At 37.1% G+C, this 24044-nt stretch overlaps 1 long non-coding RNA gene across 1 annotated transcript in view; it reads left to right on the forward strand.

The window, feature by feature from the left end:
* The window catches only part of LOC111757735 (uncharacterized), a 40371-nt gene that overhangs the window by 808 nt on the left and 15519 nt on the right, over positions 1-24044 (forward strand). The window contains exon 2 of the long non-coding RNA XR_010040457.1: positions 14037-14457. This is a non-coding gene — a long non-coding RNA (uncharacterized LOC111757735). The remainder of the gene's footprint in view (positions 1-14036; positions 14458-24044) is intronic.

Consider the following 24044-nt stretch of genomic DNA (forward strand, 5'->3'; position numbering starts at 1 on the left):
TCTATATTCCTACCTTATTTGATAGTATCTTATCACTTATCCAGTGCTGAAACTCGGAATAATCCTCTACCTACTTGATGCTCCAGTATCTCATCGGCATTTTACATCTGGAATGTTCCCCGGGGTCCCAGGGGATTTGGGTTCCAGTTTGGCCATATTGAGAGCTAGTGGAAACTTGAAGACCTGGGACATAGAGATTTTAGGTTGAGGGATAAGCCCTCAAAGGGGATTATGAAACCTAGTCTTTCCTTTTTCTCTCTTTTACTTGATATGAGCGAATTTACTCCACTTCACTGTCAACATGGTACTCCCTAACCTCAGCGAAGTCTTAAAAGGAATAGATCCACCCTGTCAAGAATTGGAACCTCCAAAATTGTAAACTAAACCTTTTCTCTTAATAAGGTAATTATAACAGAAAACTAACACAGGATCCCTTCTCACTTTATTGTGTGATTATATTTAGTCAGTGCCTTTCCTGTCCCCTGCCACTGCAGCTCTTCTGTCATTTATTCATTAGGCCAATATAGGGGCTGGGGATTTAGCTCAGCGGCATAAGCGCCTGCTTTGCAAGTACATGGTCGTGAATTCGATCCCCGGTACCGATAAAAAAAAAAGTTTTAAAAAATCCATTCATTAGGCCAATATTTGTTAAATACTTTAGTATGTGTCACGTGTTGTTTGATATACTTGGGATATAGTGGTGAACAAAATGAGAGTTGCTGAAGGGAGAGAAACAAATAGTCTATGAATCAATTAACAAATTAAGGCACAGCAGAGGTGATAAATGTTCATGAAGACAAAAACGGAAACCTGTCAGAACCTCCAAAGTTGCTGCCCAGCTCTTACAGTTCCCCTGCCCCTCTTTTCATTCGTCTTTTCAAAGAGGAAATTACTCCGAGCCTTTCATCTGGAGTTCGCCTTTCATTCCCTTTCATCTACTAAGACTTTCCTTTCTCTTTATACTTTTATACTGCAGCTGCCTTAAACGTCAATCCCACAACTAGATAATAAACTTTGAGGTCAGGGATCATATCTTACACATCTTTGTAGCCCTTCAGTGCCTTGGCTCAGAATAGGTGCTCACAAATGAGTGTTAAATGAATTGGTGAGTTCCTTGACACCTAAATCAGGTTACCAGAGAGGCATATCTGGCCCAAATTAGCATGGAAAAGCCAATGAACTAATCAGTCTGGTTGTAGTGGCAGTGTAGAGACATGGGAGAGGGTTGTGATTGAGATTACCTGTGTTGGTACCTGGCTTCCAGGCCTGACATTCCAGGATCCTGTGCCCCATGGGTGGCAGTAGTTGCTTCATAAATACTACTTTACTGTATAGTGCCAAATACATGTGGGCAATTGAAAAGTACTCTTTGTTTCAGATGATGAGCTTCAAACCCAGAAAACTCTGGGTCAACTGCCAGGATAGGCCCTGCAGGGGAAGGTTGCAGTTGCCACTTCACTTTGTACTTTCAGGCCTTTGGGTATTGCACCCCAACAGGGAGCAGAATGTTGCCAGTTCCATCATAGTCATTGTAATTAAATCCAAGTTCTGGCAAAGGACTGTATGTAATTATGAAGTATTATTATGGTTTTTATCATTATTAGGCACCCAGCTGCCCAGCCTATGAAACCACAGTAGTAAAATATTGAGAAGCCAAGCTCCTGTCCCAGCTGGCATGAATCAGTACCAGGTGTATTGGCAGATCCTTTTGCAGCTCCGCATTCATCAAGATGAAACCTTCTGTCCCTTCTTTTTGGCAAGATAAAATTTTTAGATGAATGGAAAGAGGAAATGTAAAGAAAGACCTTTGCCATTACCTCTGAATCAAATTCCTTTTTTTGTTCATCTCCCTAGAACAGTCTCTCCTCATCTACATATTTATTACATAAGTCTTCTTCAACTTTATCCTTGACCTGCTCACTTCCTAAATATAATTCTTCAGTGTCTCCTGAGGATATATGGTACTGAATTAGTGAAGGTGAGAGTACAAAATCCAAGAAAGACAGCTCTTACTTTCATGAAACAGACCAAATAATTCAGAAAGCAGAGTCAGGTTTGACAAGAAATCTGCTATTTACTGCCTATTCGGTACCATCTTTAGGATTTTTTACTTATGTTATTTCATTCCTCACTCCCCTAAGATAGGGGAGTTTTGTTATCCCCATTTTATTCAAGGTCACAAAGACTTCATATATGACAGAACTGAGATTCTACTATAAATACCTAAATTTAGTGAATGTATACTCATAGTGAATTTGTCCATGCTGTAACTGAGTATAAGTATCAGATTTCACCTTTTTCTGTCAGAAAATTTTTTTTGTATGAAATAGATTTTAAGCTGAGCACTGAAAGGACAATTCAGAAGTGATGCTGAAGGAATGGTGCCAGATGAGAAAGCCAAATTGGCCGTAAGCCTAAAATCAATAAGATTTCTTGTTTGAAGATGAGTCATGTTATACTCTCCAAGTACATTTATTGTCTTAGCTACTCCAAGTGGGGAAGTCAACCCATGTGGTCCTGGGTTGTGTGGAATGGGCCAGAGGCAGAGGCAGGTGTTTTAAGGAGAGAATATATCTTTGAATGCAGAACTCTCCAAATTGAAACACTGTAATGAAACATCCCTGTCACACACACACCCCCAAAGGCTCCTGTGCCCCTTCACAGTAGAAATTTTAATTTAATTTGGGATTTTTGTTTCTTTGCTGATGAGGATTAAACCCAGGGCCCCACGCTTGCTAGATAAGTGCTCTACCATGCTGTCAACTTGTATTTAGATGGTGTCAAAATTTAGATCTTTAGCTCGACCTTGCTTTCACAGTCTTAGCTATATCTGCTTCATGTGTAACTTAGGTGTTATAGAAGGACACCACAAACCACTCAGGACTCATGACACCTGCTTTCAGTTAACTGCAAGAAAAGTCTCACCTCCTATCTACCATTTCCTCCTCAGACAGGTTTGCTATACTCTCCAGCTTGGTTGAGGCAATCACAATCTACCAAGACATACTTGAGAAGTATTTTAGAGAATTTTTAAAAATCTTCTCTTGTTTCCACTTCACAGTATCAGTGATTCTAATGCATACAACCATTTCTGCTATCCTCCAGACACTTCTCTTACTTGCCTAATTAAAACACATGCTCCTCTTTTATCCTGTGCTCCAGTTTATCCTCCAACCTACCACTGTAATTTTTTTTTTTTTTTTGAAAACCCAGATTTGTCTTGACTGTTTTACTGCCCTGCTTTCCTGGACTGCTCAGCTGCAGGCAAAGTGGCCCTGAAGATCTTTTACAGAGTTCCACTGGTCTCCCCTTCTAGACTCCTGGGCTCCCTAAAGAGAGACCTCTAAACTTTTTTTTTTTTTTTTTTTTTTGGTATTGAGGATCAAACTCATGACCTTGTACTTACCAGGCAAGCACTTGAGTCGCTGAGCTAAATCCCTAGCCCCTCTAAACATTTTTATCTTTGCCTGCACTATGCCTCCTGTTCCACCACCTAAAAACTCTTTATTTCTCACAGCCCCATTTAAATAAATTTTCCTTGGTGAAGTCTTTCCAGACCTCTACCATAAAAAGTCTTTTTCTCTTTAGTGCTTAACTTCCCCCAACATGTTGCGTGTACATTTATCACACTGAGCAGATGGGATGGTGAAGGAGAACAGGACAGGTGACTCAGACTTCAATGCAAATGGAATATTTCATTGGTCATTCACTGTGCGATCTAATGCAAGTCACATAATTCCTCTGAGCTTTTTAGAGAATTGCAGTTTTAAAAACAACTATACAGCAAGTCGCTGATTTACAAACATTCAAGTTGGAAACTTTCACAGATACAAATAAATCTCAAATTACAAACATTTGTAAATTCAAACAAACTGTGGAAATAGTTCACATGTCTGTTGGACATCACAGCTGTGCTTCTGTGTGCTTACTGTACAGTGAGATATTGTGTATTGTACAGTATAGTCAGGGATTTAACTGTGTGTGTGTGTTTGGTTTTTTTTTTGTTTGTTTGTTTTACTTTGTATATTTGTGTCAAAGGTGTGAATGACTCACTTTGGTGGGCCTGTGAATGAATGTAGCTTATAAAACACTTTCCCAGAATGGAACTCATTCATAAGTTGGGGACTTACTATAATTACTGATGGATTTTGAGCACCTGTATGGAAAACCAACATCTGGTTGTGTTCTTACCCCTCCTCCTGACGTTGCACCTGTGCCTGCCTGCCACAGCTTGCTTATGAGGGAAGTTACTGCCTTTTGTAGAATCATATTCTCCCAGTTATTCCCACTTAGCCTACTTTCTATAATGTTTCTTCAAAAGCCAGTCATGAATGTATTCGTTTCTTTTTATAATCTTTTATTGCCTTTAAAATTTAGTACTCATATAAAAAGGTCTCTGAAGAAACAAAATAAACTTTTTGGTTTGTTTTTGAGGTAAGAGTTTGCCTATGTAGTTCAGGGTAGCCTCAAACTCACTGTATAGCCCAGGCTAGCCTCGAACTTGCAATGGTTCTCCTGCTTCAGCCCCCTAAGTGCTGGGATTACAAACATACACCATCACACCAGGCAAAAATGTATCTTACCCATGATTAGTTTTCCAATCCCTTACCTACTTGAGAGTCACTTTCTAGGACTATCATAGGCCCAGCCCTATTCTAGATATTTGAGCATACAAATATGAATAAGAGACTTTATCTTACTCAATTATAGTGGGAATAGTAAACACAAACAGAGATTCTAATCTAGTTAGTTAAAAGTCACTCTGAATAACATAAAACAGTAATTTAATTGTGGTCAGGGTAAGCCTTGCCGAGGAAGTAGTATTTGAGCACTGATGATTAAAAGATGCTGAAACACAAAACTGAAGTGGAAGAGTGTCCCAGGCAGAAGCAAGATCATTGATGAAGGCCTTGATATAGGAACAGGAACTGAAAGAGGGCCCAAGGGGTATGGAGAAAGCCAGGGCTGATGGTAGGCTTGAAATCAAAGAAGCAAATGGAGGCCAGATCACGGAGGGCTTTGAAGGTTAGGATAAAGACTTTAAATTTTCTTCTAACTATAATAGGATTGTTTTGAAGGCTTTAAATCCAGAATGTTAATATGATTTTATTTGTTTTTTAAAAGATCACTGTAGCTACAAATTCTGGGGATAGTAGGAGACAGATCAGAAGGCAGACCAGTTGCCAAGGTGCAGGTTACAAGGTGCAGGTTACAGATACTGGTGGTCTGGATAGGATGGTAGCACTGAACAGAGTAGGTTTCAAAGTATGTTTCCTATGTAGCACTGAATAGTCTTACTCATGGATCTCTTGAGGTAAGCCAGGGAAAGCCATTAAAGATAAGCAATTCATTGAGTCCCCGTTCTGTAGCAGGCACTGGGCTGGGCTCTAGGAATATAAACCTCAATGAATAAAACCTAGTCCTTGTACCTCAAAAAACCTACACTAGTGGGAAAGAGTGCCACATTTCTCATTAATTTCTGTGAAATATTTCAAGCTCAGTGACAAAACGGTGCCCTGATTACAATGAGAGCATCAAGAAGGAACCCCCACCCCAGTGTGAACCAGGAACCCCACTTCTTGGAAAGATGACTAGTGAACTTTCTTGGCATGTATGAATATGTGTGGCAATACACATTCTAGGCAATGCTTTATGAGTCAATAAAGCATAATTGTTGTCAGCAGCATATTTTAGGATCTCTGACTTATTTTAGAGAAGAAAGGGGATATAAAAAACAGCCAGGATATTAAAAATACTGGACAGAGGCAAGGTACTTAGCTAGGGAAAATGGTCTTCTGTTGGAGTGGCGTGCTCAAACCCTACCAACAGTATGCCTTTGGTAGAGCATTGATTCAGGTCTCTATTGTTACTAATCACAACTATAAGGTCTATGAAATTACCATATGACTCCTGAATTCTTGAGAGAGAGAGAGAGAGAGAGAGAGAGAGAGAGAGAGAGAGAGAGAGAGAGATTAACTGAATAAAATACAAAAAGTACAAAGTAAAAAGTCTCTTTCTCACCCTGACCTCTTACTCAGGTCTCACCCACTCTCATTGGTAGGCATAACTAATTATATTGGTTTCTCTATGTCTCTTTCCTGTTTCCTTAAGTGAATACAAGCAATTCTTGTGTATTATTTTCTTTCCTATTTCTTACAGAAGCGGTAGCATATTGTATCCCTTGATCTGTTACTTGCTTTTCCGCTTAGCAATGAATCTTGGATATCGTTCATATCAGCACTGACAGAGCTTCCTCGAGGATTCTTTTAAACAGCTGCACAGTGTTACAGTGCAGGATATGGCATAGTTATTTAACTGTTCTCCCATTGATAGACTTTTGAGTTATCTCCAATCTTTGCTATTTACTACAAACAATCCTGTAATGAATAACCTGGCATGTATGTAAACAAGAATATCCTTAGGATAAATTCCCAGAAGTCTTCCCCAACTTTAACAAAATCTTCCAAAGGAATGTTCTACAGTGATGTGACCAGATTTCCAAATTAAAGCCTCAAATTTCCAGGGATTAAATTTCACATTCCAGTAAGAGTAGTTCCTCATTCTTGACCTGAAAATTGTATCTTTGTATTTTTTTCAATAAGGATTTATTTTTTCCTTTTATCTGCTTTTCCTGTAACTAACAATACTTGGAATGATGGTTTTAAAAAAAAAGGTGGGGGAAAGAAAAGAAAAACCCCAGAGAATTTGGGGTTGATTCTGCCTGAGTTAATGAATTGTAAGTTGTATAAAATACTTGGATTTTTACAATTCATCATACAGCAGCCTTCTGGAATGAAGTCTCAGATAGAGATGGTGAGTTTGGAGTTTGAGAATTTGTAAGATGAACTTTGACCCAAACAGCTCAAGGGCTGCTGTTGGCCTAAGGTCAGATACCTTTTGACCTTCTATTAACATTCTTTCTCATTTCCCCTAGTAATTCTTCATTTTTTCATGCTGCTTTTGGAAAACAGGCTTACTGACTCCCGGTAGGCTATTATAAATGTGCTTTATTGTTGCACCATGTAGAGTTAATATTCCACCTTACTCTAGTTCCCCCAGTGCTGAGAAGACCTTTTTTGTCTGTTAGATTCCAGATACATGAAAAAAAAAAAATCCTAGGACTCTTAATGCAAGGTTTTTAGGAGAATATATTCAAGTATGGAAACATGAATGAGTGATGTAGCATTGAAGGTTGCTGCTTTAAGAAAAATGTACATCTTAGGAAGCTACCCCAGTTACAATCCTATGATTTTTAGAAAATCAAACTCTCTTTCCACATTGAACTTCTCTTTGGTTCTGTCCCATATGTGTGCGAAGGGTTCTTGTTTCTTGTTTGTTTGTTTGATTACAGCATAAGAGAAACTTTAAAAATAAAACATGAAATTAACAAGGTGCAGCAAATAACCATTCAGAAAGCTTTTACTTGTCCTTACCAAATCTACAAATTGTACAACTCTCAGTATTGAGTCCTAGCTCTAGTTGAAGAAGTCTTCCATTTTTTAAAAATTTAACTGAAAGAGTCCACAGTCTCATTTTTGGCCATTTTTCCCTCTTAATTGTCATTATGTGGACTCTAATCTTAGATATTATATATCAAGAATTTCTTCTAAGTGGAAAAATAATTTGAAATTATTTGGTCCCTGAGTATCTGTAGAGAACATCAGACTAGTGATTACACTCTCATTTTCTTCTGGGAATTTATGACCTCCTTTATTCTTAGTTCATTGCCTTGGGGACCACAGTGATTCCCTTTTCCCCATCTCCATACCTCAGGAGTGAAGCATGTGATCAAGGTCTAGACCATCTTGTATTTCCTATTCTCGTGACCACAGTAAGTGATTCTTTTTTTTTTTTTTACTTTTTTTTTTTTTTTTTTGGTCTTTTTCTTTTTTATCGGTACCAGGGATCGAACTCACGACTTGCAAGGCAGGCGCTTATGCTACTGAGCTAAATCCCCAGCCCCCAGTAATTGATTCTAAACCTACTAGCAATTGATTCTAAACCTACTAGAAAATGTCATCTCTGAATTTGGGCTTAGATACAAACAATTCCTGGAGCAAATTGCACACAAAGTGAGAGCTTGCTTCAGAATGGAACTAGCTGTAAATGGTGGCACAAACCTATAATCCTGGCATGCTGAGGCAGGAAGATTGCAAGATTGAACCCAATCTGGGTACTTAGCAATTTAGTGAGACCCTGTCTTGAAATTAAAAAAAAAAAAAAATTTAAAGGGGGCTGAGGATATAGCTGTATCTACAGTAAAGCACACACACACTCACATACACACATAGAATGGTACCAATATGAAAAATGCTTAACAGAGAAATATCTAACAGAATGACTATTGAAGATGCTGAATTGAAAGATGCAAAGGAGAAAAATCATGTCCTCGGTCACACTCTTTGAGCACTGGATCAAGCTTCACCTGCACCAGATAATTTAAATTATTCAGTTTTGTAGACCAATAAGGTTACCTTTTTGATTAAGCTAATGTAAAATGCAAATAATTTTAACTGATTGGATATCTTTACATTAAAATTGTGTTGTTCTCATGGTTTGAAATTGACAGTCTTCCATTTAATTCCCAGATTCCTCTATTCTTGGTAAGAATAATGCTACCATGGCAGCATTCCTGTGGACTGACCACCAGATCAGAGTTCTCGTCCCTTTTCCCCAAACACTCCCTGGGTCTGTACTTAAATCCATGGCAACCTAAGAGGAATAAGGCCCTATATCAAGGGGTCAATTCCAGTTCACTTTCAGCAGTGAATGAAGCTATTTGAGTCCATTTCTGGTTTAAGCCAGTAGTCATCTGGACTGATCCAAAGTTCACACAGGAAGAATATTTAGAGAGTTTAAGTTTTGTTTTAGCTTGAGAAAATTATGTGACATAAAGTTGCACTCATCTTAGTAGGCCTTTTGTACTAAGAAGAATCCTATAAGGCAGACTGGGGAGAGGTTGATTAATAATATTTCCTTAATTCTAAAAGATCTAGACTTCATCCAAAACAAGCAGCACCATATAACCTACCCTTAGGATTTACTTTTAATATTTCTAATCCACACAAGAGTAAATTTCAAAATATATATGTATCAGTATTTATTAAAGAAATAGATTTAATGCAAGAGGTACAAATACATAAGAATTTACAAGATTTTTTACACACACAGTTTTGCACACAGTCAGGTGTGGGAAAGTGAGAAAAGGCTACTTGTGTGCTGGAGATCCTTCCATAGGACTGGAGTTCACTGTAGTGTCCCCTGTGAGTTCATATCAGGAGGCCACATGGTCTGTATTGGAGGCTGAAGACCATGTCCAAAGTGAAGGTGAAGACGAGCTCATCAGAAGAAACAGAAGGGAGCATTCCTTCTTCATTTCTCCTTTATACTCTTCTGGTGACAGTCCCCCATGGTGGGTCTTCCACACCCAGAACTATGCTTGAGTCAATTAAGTGTCTTACTCAAGTTGACACAGTTAACTATCACAATATAGTATCTACTACATCACTAAAGTAAAGGTTAAAATATCTTCTGCAGTTCTTAGCTCTTTTAGACAAACAAGGTGCTTTTCGTCTGGTTTGCTTGTCTTTTTGGTAGTATTGGGGATTGAACCTAAGGCCTTCACAACGAGCTACATCTTTATTGCTTGCTTGCTTGTTTATTTATTTATTTATTTATTTATTTATTTATTTAGAAACAGTATCTCACTAAGTCACTAAATCACCCAGGCTTGCTTTAATTTGTGGTTTTCCTGCTCAGCCTCCTAGAATGCTGGGCTTACAGGCATGTGTTATTATGCCTTGCTGAAGAACATTTTTTTTTTTTTTGTCTTTTTCTTTTGTATCAGTACCAGGAATCGAACTCACGACTGCCTGCTTGCAAGGCAGGCGGTTATGCTGCTGAGCTAAATCCCCAGCCCCAAGAACAAGTTTTTATAGGCAAAACATTTATGGCCTCTGTTCAAAAATTAGCCTTTAATTAGAGTGACATTGTGTCACTGTCTTAAGACCCTAATATGTATGTGGCAGTCTTGAAACTGAATTTTCTCTGGAAAATGGCATTAAAAGTATAGGCTCAGAATACCAACTGGGCCATTTTAAATGCCTTAGGTAATCTAGTTGCTACAAGGTTTCCTTTGTTACCCCCATATCCATTATGCTTCCACAATTTTTTCAATTTTAAAACACAAAATGCTCAGCTTGCTCTAGTGTATATTTTTCAAATGAGAGGTATGCAAACAAAAGATAAAGTGACAGATGTCATCTATATATTTTACAGAAACACCTACCTCTTGTTTATGCCTGTGTAAGCAGAGAGAGGGAGATGACAAGTTGAAAAGAAATGTCTTATACAGATGGCACACGAGAGTAGAACAGGTCTTCCAAATGATTGGAACCATAAGAGCAGTTGTCATGAGTATGTGTACATTGGTTAGGTTACACCTGTTAGTTTGCAGAGAAATTCCCTCTTATAAATATGACCAGATCTTCAGAATCAGATTCCAAGACTTGGTGAGCTTTTAGGTTCTTTATCCATCAGTTCAAGAAAGACTTCAGACATTTAAGTGAATTGCATATCTTTTTGTGGTCCTTCTGAGATTTTAATGTTTCCCCCAATTATGTTATTCAAAATTAAAGTTTAATTTTTAGATCCTTTTACTTACTCTGAAAAAAAATCTTATAGCATTAAATTCATTGGCATTGTGCTTTGAGGGGGGAATAAATTCATGTTCTGCAAAAGGGCTTGGATATACAGAATTTCAATGTTTCAAATGATGTAATTTTCTATAATATTTAGCCTGCCATTTTTAGTTTGTTATTTGGATAATAGGAGACTTTGAAGAAAAAACTAAAGAGAGGCTGATTTGCCTAGTAGAATTTCTATTCTTTTGTTCTTTTAGAATCTAAAATTAAACAACATCTGCAGTGTCAACAAGGACTCCATATGGCATTCAAGTTTGTACTTTTCCTAAATAATAAATTTGAGGCAATGTAATCTGAGAGGCATCCTGAGGTAATAATGAATAGAATGTCTTATATTCTACAGCTTTATAGTTTCAAAGCATTCTTACAGCTAGGACTTTATCTGAGCCCCACAGTAATTAAGAGACAAAGAGATCAAGTATTTCTTATTCCCACGGGCCAGATTAAAAAAACAGAGGTCCAGAGTGTCAGTGAGACACAATCATAGTCATAAACCTGGTAAGTATATAGCATTGTAAGAGTAAAACCGAAGCCATCAGGTTCCTACCCAGTACCCTCTGTACTGTATTACCTAAATCAGATCATTGATATCCCAAGTTAAAATAGCATTTCAAAATAATCGTTTCTACAAACAAATCCATAGGAAAATAAAAAGAACTCTGTACTAGAAACTAAATGGTAAACATGCATGTTTGATTTCTACAAGTTTAGTGGGTTTCATTTGCTCAAGTTGTAGATGAATTTCTAGAGAAGTTCACTTAATTGCTTTTGTGATTTTCTGTTTTGCATTAAAAAGTTTTCACCAAAATGATTTTTCTCTTGTGAAATTCTAATTCATGAGTCTTTACGAGTCATATCTAGAAAATTCAAAAACTTTCCAGTAAAAGATGTTGAAACTAAAAGTCTTTTCTTCACAGTAATAAGAATAATTTATGTCTACCTGAATTTCAAAACATTTTGTTTCAGTTTAAACTACTGTAAATTTCTGTATAACAGTAATCATTCAGAATTCCTGGGGCAAAAACTAAAGTGGTTTGAGGTTAGAGAATGGATTACAAACAGCTTAAGACGAGTATACAGGTGTAAAGTTAGGAGGAGCCCATTTTGGGGAGTATAAATTTATAAAAAGTATAAATAATAGTACTGCAAATCTGTAGCTATGTAATTTTGCCATTTCTACTTTAAAATGCAATATAATTCAATAGCTTCCCTTTCTTAAAAGTTGGAGGCTTAAAAATGATGAATGCTGGCATTGTTGAAGTGAAACCCTGAATTTGTAGTATCCAAAAGGCGCAATTCTATCCAATATTGACAGGCAGATATATTTCCAACAAATGGAAACACAGAACCAAAAAGAGACAGTAAGAATTTTAATCATGTTTTGGCCCAGTGTAGATTGGTTCTATAGAGACTTCACAAAAGTGCATCGACAGAAGCATCTTCTATAAAGCGGAGAGCTGCCAAAACTTGACATTCAACAATAGTGACAGCAGAGCAACCAGAGCTTCCTTAAAACTTAAAAAACAAAACAAAACAAAAAACAGTTGCCATTAGTTATTTGGATATGTCTCAAAGAACCACACACAGCAAAGCAATATTTAAATCTTACACTGTTCAAGCATTCTTGCACTCTAATAGCCTATCCACTCTGTGTCCAGGATTAATAGAATACACTCAACAGTTTTGGAAAGGTCATCTAACCTATGTGTAAATGGAACGTTCTCTCTATACACAGAAAGATTCCTGCACATGTGAGCCATTAAAAGATAGAGATACAGATAGAGACACACGGAATACACAAGTAAGTGGGGGTAATTGAGAGCTGGAGAGTTAGGGTAATAAAGGCTTAAAAGAGAGGAGGTTTAAAGTCATTTGAGAAGGCAGTGAAACACAGGAAAAGGGGTTGTGGGTGTGGTAGGTAGGGACTGTGGGTGACAAGGCAGAGTAACCTGACTGTGGAGAGGTGGTGAATGAGAGATGGTCAGAAGCAGCCACATGCAGAAGGGAAGACCTCAGAGTCCCATTCTCTGATAGTATTCTCTTCACTACTTTAGCCATATCTCATGTTTCATCCCTGTCCTTCACCATTGCCACACCTCTGCCCTCCACTGCAAGAAGTCTGTGTTCACAGACTTCGTTTCACTTGGGTCTTATTCATCCACAGAGTCACTTGTGAATTTGGGAACTGGTAATCATTATTTAGCGACGACTTCAACATTAATCAATCAGAACTGGAGTGATAGAAATTTATTCCTGCTCACAGCCACAGACCTTTTTGTGATGCAATGAAATACTGTGTTCCTTTGGCTATTCTGCTGATTAATAGACTGGACAGAAAAGTGCTGGAAGGGTTCATGCAACTCCCACAACAATCCAACTCTTTTCTGCCAGATTGTCTTAAAAACAAAAAAAAAGGCTGTTGATTATGTCTAACCAAGTTAGCCAATACCTGTATGTATGCCTGAATTATAAATCTCAAGGGACATCCTGTTTTCTTGAAATTCATTATTAGAAGAATACGAGAAAATTTTAAACCAGGCCTATACCATATGACATAACCAGGAAGCCCAAGGGCATTCCTGTGTTTGGCACTGAAACATGTTGTTGCAGTAATGATTATTCTCAAAATGAGACACAGTTATCAAAAACCATGGGAGAAAGACATGGCTTGTCAGCTGATGATGAGAAAGACCAAAGACTCAGCTGCACACAAACATCCAGTCCCTGTGTGTCATTGCCACAAGAGGAATTGGCTGGAGCCCTGAGGCTTTGTCAGGAAGAATGGAACATAGTATGATTTATTCCTGAATCCTCATCCTGCTGGTTGTATCCCAGAATGGAATAATTAATTATTGCTATCACAAGCAAATCAACTCTGAGTGGATCAACATGTTTAAAAAATGATTCTAAATATGTCTAAAACTCTTGGTACAGAAACTGAAGTCTCAGTGAACAAAGCAGATTTAGACTAAAACAGAAGTTGGAAATTAGAAAAATGAGGCACTGGGGCTGGGGATTTAGCTCAGCGGCATAAGCGCCTGCCTTGCAAGCAGGCAGTCGTGAGTTCGATCCCTGGTACCGATAAAAACGAAAAAGACAAAAAAAAAGAAAAATGAGGCACTATGATATAGTAGAAAGACTCAACACTGTCATTATCAAGTTGTGCATTGGTCATTATGCCCAAGTCTTGGTGGCCTCAACTTTAAAATGAGCATTACAATGAAAGGAATTTCATTTTAGAAAATTCTTCTGAGAAAAACTTTTGCAGTATATGTTTGTGTTCTTTCTTTCCCTTTTCCATTCTAGCTGATTCTCTGTGTCTTTGCCCCATAGGAGGTTTGTGGCTGAATGTTTCTGCCTTGTCAATGAAGAACAGGATTTGAGGCTAACAGAAGACTCAGATTTGAAGAGAGCCATATTTTCTCAAACTAGAAAGAACTAAAATTCCAGAGATAACAAGAATGTATTGGCAGCACCCTTTGCTATATTATATGCCTCCAGGAGGCTGGGATCTTTGCTAAAGTCCTTCTATTCTAGAAAACAGCAAAGGGATGAATCCCCAAAGAACCTACGTTTGGGACTCATCTATGTGGTCTAGTGACAAGAAGAGCTACCAGTTGTTCTAGTCCTTCGGAAGTCACCTGATCCCTGCAGAACCCTCTCAATATCAGTGTTCAATTTCCAACAGTCCAGTGGGATTGGGGTTCCAAGATTAATCGGAATTATACTTTAAAGATCTTAAGGTGCTATCATGGTGAGTTGACCATTAGTTTATTTAATTTGTGTCTGTTATTTATTGAAACTAAGCCCAGATGAATCTTGTTACTGGGGTTGAATGCACAGAGGGTTGGCATTTGTCAGCATTTTTGTCCTCTTTTACCCCTTACCAGCTCGTTCTGGGCTCCATGTTTTCCCATGGCACATGTTTTATTAAGAAAGACTGTTGATACCTCAAAATCCATCATGTGTCCTTTCCTATGTCTCTGAATAATTTTTTCAAGGTTGGAAAGGACTATCTTTCATGCCCAGTAACATCTGATACCAGAAGGGCAATTTAAAGTCACACCATATGACAAGAGGACCTGGTCTTTGGGTTTTAATTTTTTGGGGCCATGTCTCTTTTTGAAGTTGGTAGTAAAACAAAACAAAAATTTAAATATCTTTTAAGCAGTTGTATTTGTTGTTGTTGCTGCTGCTGTGGTTTGATGGTGAATGATATGTTATAATATTAAGACTCTGCTATGACTGGAAAGGGATTTATTCAGTGCAAATGAAAGCCTAGGACAGGAAATGACAGCTTTTTTGATCTCTGAAAGCATTTGTTTAACATTATCTCCTATATCTATTCCTTTTGGTAGAAGACATAAGTAATTGCCATGTTCCTTTAAAGCTATTATCCTGCTGTGCCTTTCTTCTCTTATTAAATATTTTAGGAGGAAAAACAATGTGTTGGGTTTTTTTGTTATTCCTTTTTATTTCTTCCTTCTCTTCTCCCTACTCTTCCCCTGTCCTGCCCCCACCCCCAGCTGTCTCCTTCTGTTTTTTCTTCTTTTTGGTAATTTAGAAAACCTATGGTCTTAAGTGAAAATAACCTACAGATCACTTTGTATTTCATACCAAACTTCTCAGAACTTGGGGGCAGTATTAGAATGGTACTTAAAAAATTCTTTCCTTTCCTCTGATCCTTTTATGTTCACTTAGTTAAACAAGAGATCAGCACTCTGTGGGGAAAGGGGAGGTTTCACCCTCTAATTCAATCCTAAATTTGGATTACTCACTTTGTTCAATGAGCTAACTAATCTGAAATTTCTACAAGAAGTATTTCAAGAGTCTCCCAATAGAAATCCCTAAAAGTAATCACATGATGTATTTCTTAAACTGTTTCATTCAACAAGAAACAAAAAGTCATGCAAAGTGTTCAGGGCAATGGCCTTAATATTTTAAAAATGTAGTTCTAGGAAAAAAATGTTGAAAATGGAAGCAACACAAGGTCTCATTCAAACTGAACCTTATCCTCCAGCCAAAAGCTGAAGGAAGGATGAAAAAAAGTTCTACAGAAAGGTAAAGAAATACAGATGTAAAGAAAGGCAGAGGTGCATAGAAGATAATTATAAGCATATAAAATAAAGTCCAGGATGATTCTCACCAAAATTGCTTTCAAATTAAAGTTTTCTAATAAAATACAAGTTTGAAAAACTCAGAAAAGGGAAGGGAAAAAAAAGCTTTTGAGGAGTGTCTTGGTTACTTTTTTCTAGTTGCTGAGACAAAATACCTGACTCCCAAAATTAAGGAAGGAAATTAGCTCACAGTTTGTGGAGGTTTCAGTCCATAACCAGCTGGCTCCAAACCAGGGTGGCTTGGCACAGAGGCAACATTTCAAAAGCAGTAAGAGCAAAAAAGAGGAAGCACAAGTCTCTATTTCTTCCTTATATTGTATTCAGGGCAGGTATAGCGCTTACACCTCCTTGTCCTCCTTTTGCACAGGCTCTGGATGTTTATAAAGTAAGGATTTTGGCCCCCTGCTAAATCAGTTAAACTTCTAAACTTCTCAAATTGACACAAGGTATCAACCGTAACAGAGTAGGGAATATAAATTTTGACTAAGAGTCTTCTGGGGTAAGATCATCGTTGAAAAAAAGCAAAATGACATGACAACCTTGCCACATCTATCTGTGTGCCAGGTAACACTCTCAAAGTTAAGTATCTACCCTTGTATGGCTTACTCCCAAAGGGGAATGATGAGGTAACCTATTCGGAGCCCCTCCTGTCTCAGGAGCTATTCCTATTCCCCGTTCCTTTTCTCCAGTAAATTTTTCAACTCTTAAAAAAGGGAGGATGGTAAGGATGGCTTAGTCAACCATCGTAATTCTATAAGTTGCTGTGTAACAACCTCAAGCCTAAAAGCTTAAGATGACAACATTCTTGTTTCTGCTAGGAATCTAGGTGCAGTTTAACTAGTGCTCCTGCTGAGCACTGAGCAATTGCAATCAAGATGTCAGCTGGGGTATTACAGTTATCCCAAGGGTCCAAGTAGGGCAGGATCCATCACCTAGCTCATGTAAGCTTTCAATCCCTCATGGGCTGTTGGACTGAAGACCTCAGCTCCTCACTGGTTGTTGGCCAGAGGCTGTAAACCATAAGGGCTTCTCAGCTCCCAATGTAGTGCCATTGGCCTGTCTCCAAGCAGGTGAGTATGCAAGAAAGATAGAAGTTAAATGATCTTCTGCAACCTAATCTCACAATTGACATCCCATCACTTTCAGGGTTTTAGGTATTAGAATCAAGTCACTGGGGCTAGCTTACACTCAAGAGGAGGGAATCTTGTGTGGGTTTGAATACCAGGAAACTAATATGAGAATCATCTTCAAGGCTGCCTATTACATCAATCTTAATTTTATAACAAAGTAATAAAACATTGTTATTGTTAAAATTTAGAAAGTGCTCAAAAAATCTATATGGTGTGTGTGTGTCTCTTGTATTTATCACTAAAGGGTTTTGTTTGTTTGCATGATTTCTATGCCAGAGATATCCAGACCATCTTAGCTAATAAGAAAATTATTTTAATTAATGAAGTATTCATTCACATGTTTGTTTGGCATGTCTGCTCTATGAGGGCAGGAACTTTATCTGCCATGTTTGTTGTATCTTGAGTGTACTAAGGTTTGTCCTACATACAATAGATTCCCCACAATAGCTAAATAAATGGCTACAACTATATTTGTTGTGAATCTACTGTGATAGCAGGCATCACTGTGAAATGCAGTCCTTGACTGTATTACTTCAGAAGCCAAGCGTCTGAAATACTTGCATACGTATCCAAAAGCAGAAGGAGAAAATTTTTAAGACTTGGAATTTCCAAGAGCAGCCTTTATCTGCTTTGTAACAATCTATTAAAAAAGGTGCTGACTCCACTTTCTTATTAAAGGAGTTTTAGTCCTTTTTTCCTTTAACAAAATTTTTTATTCCCTTCATTGTATGAGATGACTGTGAAGGGCCATAATTTTTTGTTTTATTTTATATTTTAAGGCCATAATTTTTCAAAAAATTTAAGCCTGAAATTTATAATATTTAAAAATTATAAAACAAAAATAAACGAAAAGGGACAAGCAAACTTACATCCTATCTCCAATTCTACCCCACCTCAAGAAGTAGTGAGTATAACAGTTTCTTAGCCTTCTAAATATTTTCAACACAAATAAAACATGTATTTTCTTTTTAACATTGGTATCAAAATAATATTCTACAGTGTGTACTTTTTGTTTTGTTTTGTTTTTTTTGAGACAACATTTTGCTATACAGTTCAGGCTGGTCTTGAGCTCACTTTGTAGCCCAGACTAGTTTTGACTTACAATGATCCTTCTGCTTCAGCCTTCCAAATTGTGGGATTACAGGTGTGCGCTACTATCCCCAGCTTAGTGTGTTCTTTTATCTTTGACGTTCTCAGTTTCTTTGGCTGTGTAATATTCCAGTGGGCAGATGTACTTTGATTTAAGAGTCTTCATCTAATAGGCATTTATTTCCATCTCCACCCTGAATGCCTTAGTTACTAAAAATTATGCTGACTGGAGATAGAGCTTAGCAGCACAGCACCTGCCTGGCAAGTGTAAGGTCCTGAGTTTGATTCCCAGTATCAAAAAAAAAAAAAAAAAAAAAAAGATGCTGTACTAGAAGCACCTATCTTTGTATATTTGGAGGAATTCATCTTATATACAAATTTTTAGCAGTTGTCAGGCCAAAAGATATATTTGCACATTGTCAATATTAAAGCCTCTTTGTATTACCTGCATCAAAAGGCCTCCATGTAATCTGTGGTGATCACAAATGTCTCCCTCTTCCTGAAAGTAACAACTATACTGGTTCTGTTTGTTATTTGTTGATGATACTGGAGTCAGAGTCTCTTGGATGCTAGACAAATATTCCAGCACTGAGCTACATCTCCACTGCTTTTATTTTTTATTTTTTGCACAAGGTCTCTCTAAGTTTCTTAGGCTAGAATTTAACTTGTGTTCCCTCCTGCTTCAGCCCCTAGAGTAGCAGGGGATAGCAGGTGTGGGCCACCATGTCTGGCTTATACTGACTTTAGAAGTTACTTCCTTCTGTAATTTTACAGACTTTCTAACCAATTAGCATGCCTAACCACTAGTTTAATTTTGTGCGTTAACAAACCTTTCATATGTCTTTTAAATCTCTTTAAACCTGCAGTTTTCCCCTCTACACTTTTATTTTCCATACAGTCTATCTGCTGAAGAACTCAGTATTTGAGCAAAAATATGGATTATGTTGATTGTTTATTCCTGATATTGCTCAACATGTTCCTCTGTTCTCCATGTTTCCCACACACTGGTAATGTGTGTGGAAGCTTCATGAGACTCAGGTTTGATCTCCGTGGGAAGACAATGGAGGGTGGAGTGTCAGAGGCTCTAGATGTCCTATTGTCTGTCTGCCTTTGTGACTTGGTAGTAGACATTGATGCTCAACACCTAGATCTATTAATTTATCATGAGCTGTAAAATATTTAAATTCTCTCATTTCTTCTTCACTTGCCAGTTAGAATAGTTCTATAAAAAGATACTTCTCTTTATCTAATTTGGTGTTTAGTTAGCAGTACAATTCAGATAGGAAAGGCAAAGTAATAGCTGCTTTTTATCTCCTCTACTTACCAGTTTTCAAGATAATAAATAATTCCCAGCATCCTACGAAGGAGACTGCAGTTTAGTTACCTTAACTTATATATTTAACATATGTTATAGGTTTGGCCATTGCAATCATTGTATTCATTGCAGCTTCATCTGTCTCATCTTTGGCTCATGAGAAGTCTCCCACCAGCCCTTGAATCCTTCTGATGTGACCTAAGGTCTTTGATAGCTTTCTTGCTATCTGATAGAACCAGATATTCCAGACTCACTTTTTACACCTCATGCTTCAGACTTGGAATATGCCATTTTTCCAACAAGCCATGGCCTGTTTCAATGGGAAACAATATCTCAGCATTCAAACTTAGGCAAGTAGTATGTTCACCACTTCTGGGTTGGTCGTGGCTCCTAGGCCTTTGCAGTGGAAAGGTTCACAGGAACAAAATTCCCTGAGTTCTTACATGTTTATAATAATCTGTGTCCTTTTGCACCTAGAACTCATTTTTTCTGCATGTAAGACACGTGGCTCATATTTTCTTGTGAATCTTAATTGTTACTTCCTTCAGATATATAAACACAGTTGTTGAAGTATCTGGTGCTAAACCAATTTTATTTCTCATGTAAGTCACTGTATTTTAAAATTATAGGCCCAAAGGACTCATTTGTTTCCTTAAAAGTCAGTAATTTTTACTAGAATGTGACTTAGATCATCACTCAAGTCAAAATTCTAGGTACATTGTGTACTCTTTCTGTCCTACATGTATCTTCTTTAATTTCAGGAGAGTTTGGTGAATATTTTCAAAATATTCTGTTCCCTTGCAATGAGTTTCTTCTTTAGGGTTTCCTATTATTGTATGTTGGGTCTTCTTAGCCTACCATCAATATTTGTTACTTTCTCTTGAATCTTTTATTTTTTTAATTTCATATAGATTTCTAAAAGATTTTATTTCCTTTTAAATTTTATGTCTTAAAATATTTGTGTTTTTCACTCTTGCATTTATTCTAGTTGAATTTCTGAACTAATTTTTTTTAAATGTCTAATTCTTTCCTAAATTCTGTCCCCTCATTTTCAAGTATACCAAGTTAGGATTTATTTTGTCTTTTTTTAAACATCTTTCTTTGAATTTTGAAATAAATTATAGTCCTGACTTTTTTGAAGACTTGCCTTATTTCTTATTCTCTTTTATCAACGTGATTCTGTGGGACCTGATCTTTATCCTTTTCTGTTGTGTATATGAAAATTAGTTTTCCTGAACTTTCAGAAGCAGGCCTGGCTTAGTTAAAGGTCATAACTCAGAAGTCAAAAAAGCTAACTTCATAGAGGTCTCTGTTTTGTAGCTTTTGTGAAGTATTTTAAAAGATGGTTGACTTTTTAAAATATCCTTATTCTTTCCCCCTGTGTCACATTGGGCCCCAATCCACATGCTTTCCAGTGAATATTTTGGCTATTGGGGGGCTTTCCTGTTCCCTGATCTTTTAGATACATTATTCCTTTCCTCTCCTTCTTCCTGCATAGGTGGTGATGGCACATGGGTCTTGTGGCTGTCTCCTTCTCTAGTGTTCTGAAATTTAAGGAGGAGACACTTTGTCATCTAGCTTTATCATAAATATTTCCAAGAAATTTTGGTGTTCATATTTAAGTGCTCTTTTTGTAAAGGAATTTAAAGATTTTTTTTTAAAAAAGCCTCCTACTCTACTATCTTTTCAGAGTTCTCTTCTCATTTTTAAATTTGATAGGCCCTACTATATCTCTCAGAGGATTATATGCTTCATTTTTTTCTTTTCTTTTTCTTTTTCTTTTTTTTTTTTTTCTGGTACCAGGACTCAAACTCACAACCTCGTGCTTAGCAGGCAGGTACCTGTGCCACTAAGCTAAATCTCTAGCCCTCATATAGACATTTTGCTTTAAGATAATAAAGCCTTCCTATTCCTAAGTAGCAAGTGGAAATTGATGAACATTCCTGGAACACGGTCTACCTCCTATACATTTCTTGTTCTGAATCAAAAGTCTGTGAATAGTAATCAGAGAACCTTGTAAATAAGAGGTGATGGGTTTTAAAAATTCTGTAGGATCTTGACGGAATCTTTATGGGCTACTTGAAGACAGTTAATGCAGCCAGAGAACAGGGGAGCATACTGACTTTTGGAGACAGAATCAGGGGACAGATGCCAATGAATCTTCCCATAATCCATGGTATCTTTGAAGGAGAAACTATAGGCTCCGTAGGCCAAATTTGGATCTAGGTGTGCTGGAGGAGTTTATTTGGGAATTTCTCAAACCACAGGTCATATGTCTGTTTCATCAGCCTTCCCCAAAAATCAAGTCAGCTGGGAAAGACAGTTGGTTTTTATTTAGTCCTCTATTTCAACAGGATTTTAATTAATAACAAGCAGCTTCTGGTAGTGACTTCAGTAATGTTATTAAGAAACAAAATCGTGGTTTTTGTGTGACCTCATGTTCAGTTCATGAATGTACTATAAAAATAAATACAAATTCTCTAAAACTAAGAACTGGTATAGTATTGTCTAATGAAATGACAGACTTTTTTTTTTGAGACAAGGTCTCACTATGTAGTCTGGGTTGGCCTTGAATTCACTGCATAGGCCAGGCTGGCCTCAAACTCATGGCAACCCTCCTGCCTCACCCTCCTGATTGCTGGGATTATAGATGTTTGATACAGACATTTAAGGTAGAAAAGAAAATGTTCTTTTCTTGACTTGCCTTTCCAGATTGGAGTGAGGATGAATTCCCAAGTTATTGACTAAATAAATATTTTAGTATTAGATTAAGCAATCCTTGTGTTTCAGTCAACACATGTCCTTGTGAATTTTGTGTCCACTGTGAACTCACTGAAATGTGATTCCATATACACAGTGCCTGATCTTGTAAAGGTGAGGATCCTATCTACATCTCCATGCAGCCCTGTTGGCACTGAACTCATCACTAGAAAATTCAAGGTAAAAACTTAGTAGAGGATTCATTTGAGGAGTTCTAGGCCAAAGATGATTTTCTAAACTAGACTAAATGTACTTAGAGTGGATCGGTTTGGTGAAAGATTAAAGACTCCCTTGATCATCCACTACTTTCAACTTTCTCTCTCTCTTTCTCTCTCTCTCTCTCTCTCTCTCTCTCTCTCTCTCTCTCTCTCTCTCATAAATAGATATAATACTCCCTTTTTGATATATGAAACATTAAAAATTAAGCATTAAAAAGTATAATTTTCTAAAGCTCATTAATTGTATGTGGATTGCTACCAGATTCACGAAATTTTTATAAAATATTAGCCCACAGCCATCTAGATGGTTCCAAAGGATTATTATCCCTAAAAACTTAAACTCATAAATATATTACATCTTATTCCTCACCCATCTTCCACATGCTTTCATCCACCTATTAAAAGCAATCATAGAGCCAAGTAAACTTTCACCTGACTTCTATATTAAAAAGTACAACCCACGGATGCACGATTTCTCATATAGTCATCACAGTAAAGACCCATCAAGTATTTACTATTTCTTATGTGCAAGCCATCAAAATAAATCATGTCCAATATTGTAGGGTCTAGTCTTAAAGTAGTTATTTTCAATGTGAATTTTTACAGTTGGCATTTGTAAAATATGATAATGCCAACATATATTTTTAAGTTTTCTACACAAATGATACCATTAATTGCTAAAATTTATTTGGCTTAAGATGCCTATTTACTCTTCGTTGTGTTAGCTACACACTAGCTGGGGAATGAAAGGTACTTTTTTTGCTATATTTTAAACCCCTACTGTGTAAAACAAACCAAAGAAATGAGAACCCAGCGCAGAAGATAAAATGCAATTTAGTGAGGGAACAGAAGCAGATTAAAGGGGAAAACAGGGTTACGCAGGGAAGGACAGAATTTGTTATTTCTTTTCAGGAGGAAAGGTGAGCTATGCTGTTTTGTTTTGCTTTGTGTGTTGTTCTGAGCATCTACAATGTTTTCTGGTGCAATATTTTAAAAAAGCAAAATCAGGTAAGGAAATGCAGTAGCAGACAATCTTAAAGGAGCATGCCAAGATGTCTGTGACAATAGGGGATTTTATTTGTCTCTACAATAAGGAACATCATACAGTAAGGAAATGTCTGGATAAGAAACATGGATTGATAATAAATGATAGTGCAAAATACTGACCTAATTATTAATCATACCTATGCAAATTTCAATCATGATATGGTTGGCTACATCCATGTTTACTGCCTATTCTTTGGCAAATAGGCACATCAATAAAAACATGAAGAACCAAAAAAGATCTAGAAAGTCCACAGAAGTAACAGAGATAATGATGACTTACTGCAGTGGGTAAAATACTGTGAAAAGAAGAGTGAATAGGAGCATGAATACATTTTATGAAAATGCAAACCTTTATACTATACAATCAGGGAAATTAAAAGGGAGATAGAGCCCATGAACTTTAAAAAGAGTTGTTTTAGACATCTAAAAAAAAACTACTACTTTACTCTTGGGTTATAAATTCACCATAGCAGGACATGAACGAAATAAATGCTGTAGGGATTTTGGTAACTGCATAGATAAAATACTTATAATGAGTTGTTAAAGGGAGTTAGAACTTTGTTGGGCAGTTCCATGATTTGTAAAGCTAGTCTACTTTTTTATCTTTCTACTAGATGTTTCTTGATTTGTCTGTCGGTGTAAAGTTCTGAATGAAACACAGAAGA

The sequence above is a fragment of the Cavia porcellus genome, unplaced genomic scaffold, assembly GCF_034190915.1.
Source record: "Cavia porcellus strain 051 isolate PalLab524CR breed Dunkin Hartley unplaced genomic scaffold, mCavPor4.1 scaffold_1, whole genome shotgun sequence".
NCBI lineage: Eukaryota > Metazoa > Chordata > Mammalia > Rodentia > Caviidae > Cavia > Cavia porcellus.